The sequence below is a fragment of the Pteropus medius genome, unplaced genomic scaffold (assembly GCF_902729225.1).
Source record: "Pteropus medius unplaced genomic scaffold, Ma_sr-lr_union100, whole genome shotgun sequence".
Lineage (NCBI taxonomy): Eukaryota > Metazoa > Chordata > Mammalia > Chiroptera > Pteropodidae > Pteropus > Pteropus medius.
The window spans coordinates 1296680-1302892 of record NW_024340848.1 but is presented as its reverse complement, the minus strand read 5'-3'; positions in this window follow the sequence as shown (position 1 = coordinate 1302892).

Sequence of the window (6213 nt, the reverse complement as noted above, 5' to 3'; positions counted from 1 at the left end):
AAGGTCATCTATGACAAACCCTCAGCCAACATTGTACTTACTGGCGAAAAACTAAAAACCTTCCCTCTAAGATCAGGAACAAGGCAAGGCTGTCCACTATCACCACTGTTATTCAATATAACATTGGAGGTCCTAGTGAGTGCAATCAGACAAGAGAAAGATATAAAAGGCATCCAAATAGGAAACAAAGTCAAACTGTCACTATTTGTGGATGACATGATTCTCTATATAGAAAACCCTAAAGACTCCACAAGAATACTACTAGAAACAATAAGCTAATAAAGTGTCTAGATACAAAATCAAGTGTCAGAAAAAGAAGTAGAAAAAATAATTCCTTTTTGCAATTGCAACAAAAAGAATAAAATACTTAGGAATAAATTTAATGAAACATGTGGTGGACTTATATAATGAAAACTACAAAACTCTATTAAAAGAAATAGAAGAAGATATAAAGAAATGGAAAGATATTCCATGTTCTTGGATTGGAAGAATCAACGTAGTTAAAATGACCATATTACCAAAAACATTATACAGATTTAATGCAACCTCTATCAAAATCTCATTGGCACTTTTTAAAGAAATAGAACAAAAAATCATCAGATTTGTATGGAAGAATAAAAGACCCCAAATTGCCAAAGCTATCCCAAGAAAAAAGAACGAGGCTGAAGGTATCATGTTGCCTGACTTCAAATTACACTACAAAGAGACAGTAATCAAAATGGCATGGTGTTGGCAGCAAAACAGACACACGGAATAGAGAGTCTAGAAGTAAACCCACATTTATGTGGGCATATAATTTTTGACAAAAAAAGCCAAAAATGTACAGTGGAAAAGGAAAGCCTCTTCAATAAATAGTGTTGAGAAAACTGGAAAGCCACCTGCAAAAAATTGAAACTAGACTGTTGTCTATCACTGCACACCAAAATCGACTCAGAATGGATTACGGACCTGAATATAAGACCTGAAACAATAAAATGCATAGAAGAAAACATAGAAACTAAACTCAAGGACCTTGGACTTAGAGAGGATTTTATGAATTTGACATCAAAAGCAAGAGCAGTAAAAGTCAAAATAAATGAATGAGACTACATCAAACTAAAAAGCTTTTGCTCAGTAAAAGAAACTGTCAACAAGGTAAAGAGACAGCCATTTGAATGGACAATGGACTAGTGGTTACCAGAGGGTAGGGAGTGACAGGAGGGAAGTAGTAGATGGGGTAAAGGGGTCAAATACGTAGTGACAGAAAGAAATCTAACTATGGGAGAGGAACACACAATGTAAATGTATATATGCCTTAAAAAAAAGAAATATCATTTTTGTGCTTTCAATCTTAGTCATTTTCTTTTTTTCCTTCATGCAAATATTCAACCAAAATTATTAGTAAAAGGCAAAATCCAAATATTCTATTTTAAGAACAAGGAATCTTACTCATTTTGCATAACTACATTATTAATAAAAATATAAATCTGAAAAAGAAAAAAAACATACCTAGATATTGCATACAAAGAAAATCTTTTTATAATAAATTCAATAAATAAGTATAATGAGTGAAAAGATCAGGTGCTGATATACCAAACAAAAAAACCTGAGTATGTAATTGTATAATTAAAATAAATTGAGCTATAAGTAGGTGCAGTAGAATAAACAAATTTGTAAAAGTCTGGAAGTTAGATATATTTCAAATAAGACTGAAAGTTCCATAAACCTTTCCAGACAGCTCTCATTCTGTGCTTTGAGAAATAATCCTGAGATCCTATAAATTGAAACAAATCAAGAAAACTACAGCAGCAACCTGCTCTTACACACTGTGGCCTTGGAGTAGCGAAAGGTCAAGATCAGCAATCATCTATCTCCATAATTTCACTAACAATTGACAAACACAATTTAGAAACTGCCAAAAAATGAAATTGATCTTGTTCTTGGCAAAAATTGTATCTATCTGTTTAGATTTTTCTACTATGGTTTGATAGGAACAATGATAAAGAATTCATTCACATCCATCAATAAAAGTATGAAAGCACTACTTTGTAAATGGTTTGATTCAATTTACAGAACAGAAATCCCATTTAAATGATTTATCTTAAAGATATCTGGGAAATGATCTAATATTACATTTTTTTCTTTACCTTTGCTATAAGCAGTTATAATTTTGAGGCATAGTTAAGAAATATACAATTGTTTGAAAACATCGAAGATTTTAATTTATCAGTATATTTAGTTCCCCTATGAGCTTATACTATGTCTTTTGGAATTTTCTAGACATTAAAGATATAATTGAAGAAAGATGGCTAAAAACTTTATATTATAAGAAACCTTTTTAGAGATGAAAAAAATAAGATTTTACATGGTTAGTTAATATATTGGGCAACCGTTATATATATTTTGGAGAGATAAATTTTAAACATTTATACATAAAAATATGCAAATCATTACTTGTTAGAAAGTGAAAAGCAAATTGGAGATTGGTGTATAGGTAAATTTTCAGTTATTTAATAATAAGCAACCATTGAATTTATTTAAGGGATGGGTATGAAGACAATATACACACTCTAACACATTGATCTTCACTCTAATAACACGTTAAAAATATGTTATTAAATATATTAGAAATTAGTACAAAGTAAGAGTTAAATGTGTTCAGTAGAATGTGTGAGATTTTAGCATTCAGAAAAAAACTCCTGAGGTTTAGCTCATTTTTTAATATATATCATGTTTTTTTGTCCTTAGAATTTTTAATATATATCATATTTTTTTTTTCTTAGAATTGTTTTCTCTGCTTAGCTTTGCAAAGAAGATTAAGAATATTAACTTAAAGGAATATTTTATAATGATTACTTTTTATCTAATATTCCTAATTTGGTGACCTGAATCTTAACTATAGCGAAAATTATTTAAAGCATGCAGTTATTTGTTGAGAACACTTTAACACATATTGCATAATAAGAACTAGGGTTGGCTTGCAATATTGTGAATTTTATCAACATACATATAAGTACGTATGTACATATGCATGTATACTTACATGCATGCATTGATATATCTGTATATATATAATGTATACTATAGTAAAACAGGATAACAGATAGTAAAAGAATATAGTAAAATAAAGATATATATTAAATACTCCCTTTGAATAAAGGAAATTATAAATCAATTTTGTAATTAATTCATTGTGGTTTATAGCAATACAATGCCAGTAAAAAATTGCTTCCTTAAAATAATATATTAAAATTATTACTCTAATATGCTAAAAGTTCAGTTTTTGAACATATTTTTATTTTTTTTTGCCAAGTTCTGCTAATAGTTTCCTTTACGTTTGTTTAATAAAGACATTATATCGCTCCCATATCCATTACAATTTTTTGCTCTAATCTCAGAGTATTTATTCTCAATTTATTTTCTATATTTTTCTCTTTTATAATCTAAGCATTTACACCATTGAGTTGTTAGGAAAAATGAAATTAGATATGACGATAGACTGATAAAGTATCTGTTACATAGCAAGAGTTAATTTAAAGTTGACATCATCATTGTCTTTATCATTGTCATCATCATCATCACTATCATCATTAGTAGAAAAACTGTTAGCATTACTTTGGTAATAATTTTGATCAAACACACTGATTTCATTGCTGTGATGCAATATTTTGTGTACCAAGGTGAAGGAAGTATTATGTTGTAATCCTTTTGGCAGGAATGATACATTTCTGAGATCCAAAATTGGTATATGACTCTGAACACTCTAAAGACAAATAGGAGCTGTGATATTTCCCTCATAACATATGAGGTTCTACTTCTTAATTACAATTATCTTTTGTGTTAGTTTCTTTGTGTGTTATTTGACTCAGCCAGTGGCTTGAGTCATAAAAAAAAAATCATCTTTTAAAAAGAATCATTACTTTATTTTTTTAGACTAGCTATATTTACAAAAGTTGAGCAATGAGTATACAGTTTTTGTCTACATTTTTCTCTCAGTGTGCACACAAACATGCGTACACACAGACACACATGTTGTGCCTTATTATTAACATCTTCCATTAGTGTGCTATATTTGTTACACGTCGTGAGGAAATATTAATATGGTATCACTAATGAAAGTCCATAGTTTTATTAGGGGAACTGTTTGCATTGTACATTCTTTGGGTTTTAACAAATTCGTAATTACATATCCATCGTTACAGTAGCATACGAAATAGTATTACTGCTCTGAAAATGCCCTGTATTCCACCTATCAACCTTCCTTCTCTCGTCCCAAAACTCCTGGAAACCAATGGCCTTTTTATTATTGCTTTTTGCCTTTTCTACAATGTCATCCAGTTGAAATCATATATTACTTAGATTTTTTTCAATTAGCTATTTTTACTTAGCAACATATATTTAAATTTCTTCTATATCTTTTTAAAGGTGATAGCTCATTTTTTTTATCATTATATTATATTCCATTGTCTGGATATACTACAGTTTGTTTATCCATTGAACTACAGAAAGACATTTTGGTTACTTTTATGTTTCAGATACTTTGAATAAAGTTGCTATGTTTCATATTTATGTTTTATATTTACCAAAATTGAGATATATTTATTTTAATTATTGATTTTGCCTTTCACAAATATTTTAAGACAAGTATCCCAGTTTTTAAGTTAAACACAAATTAATTTCTGCAGGAATGTACTAGTAACGGTGCTACAATTATATACATTAATAACCGGTGCAATCTCATCTGACATTCCTTACCTTACAGACCTTCCTTCACAAAAACCATACATTCAAACAATCTGACCTACACAGAAAGCCTTGGCTATTTAAATATAATTATGCCAAGACATTTAGAAGGACAAGAATATTTTTTTACTATGTATGGGCATATCACTATTATAAGACATGAGTGTCATAGTATTAAAATAAGAAGAAGGACTCAGGGGCTACTGCAGAATTCTAAGCTACTTAATACATTTCACTTTAATAACTTCTCAGCAGCACAAAAGTACTGAAACCTTGTAGTACAGAAAATTGAATTAATCTCTTTATGAAAGAAGTAGTGATAAAAAAAAAATAAGGTGCCACGAAAAGTACCTGTAATCAAATATCAGCAAGAGTTGTTATATATATAGATATTACCCTAGAATAAATTGACATTCTAGGATTTTTGTGGACCCACTAAGACAGCGCCTGCCCAGCAAAATCTGAAAAATATTTTTGTAGTTTATTCGTATTGAACTTTTTCTTTTTCTCATGTTAAAAAAATTAGCTCCACAGGTTTACCTGTTTTTATCATTGGTAAATATCCAATGTATAGAATATTGCTTACACATTACAGGTGCTCAATAGATATTTATGGAATAAGTAAAAAACTATTCCTGAAACAGAGAATTCAATAAGATTTCTCTAAGCCCTGACAAGATGAATGCCAGAATGGTATGATTTCTGAGAACTGAGTTAAAGTTCATGAAAAGAAAGGACTCTATAGTGTTATCAATTTATGATTAAAAAAAAAAGGTCTGTTTTATGTGTATATGCATATATATTTTGTGTATATATAATAGTGCATGTATATATTTATATTTATATCTATTAATCAATCTATCTACGCAAGGTATGCTTAAACTCTGGCATATAGTTTTTTTGAAAGTTGACATTTTTGTTAGGTTGTAAAATGGCCACAACTTTTTCTTCTTGTTGCATTGATGCTATTGTGCCATGATATTGTAGATTTCGCCCAATAAAAGCTAAAGTCTAACCTTCTGCTCTTTGGCTCTGGTTTGGTGAAGAGGCTTGTTTTGGCCATGGAACATTATAAATAAAATGCAAACATAGGATTAAAAGTGTTTGCACATTAGCAGATTCTTGTTGCCTTTGGGAATCCTGAGACTATCATGGGATACCACAGGAAGAAGCCTAGGCTAGCCTACTGGGTGACATGGAACCAAGGAGAGCAGAAATGAGTTATCGCAGCAATCCTCCTATTGCATCAGGCTTCCAACTGCTTAGCATTTAAGTGAGGCCATCCTAGAACATTTAGCAGCCAGGTTGGCAATAAATGCATGAAAGAACCCAGCAAATATCAGCCATGCTGGTTCAAAAGAATCTCACAGCAGAGTCACAGAATTATCAGCTAAATAAAACGATTTTATTTAAGATATTGTTTTAGTTTTATTATTCAGGGAAATCTGAGATGCTTCTTTATACTTTATAAACAAAACAGTTCTAGGTACT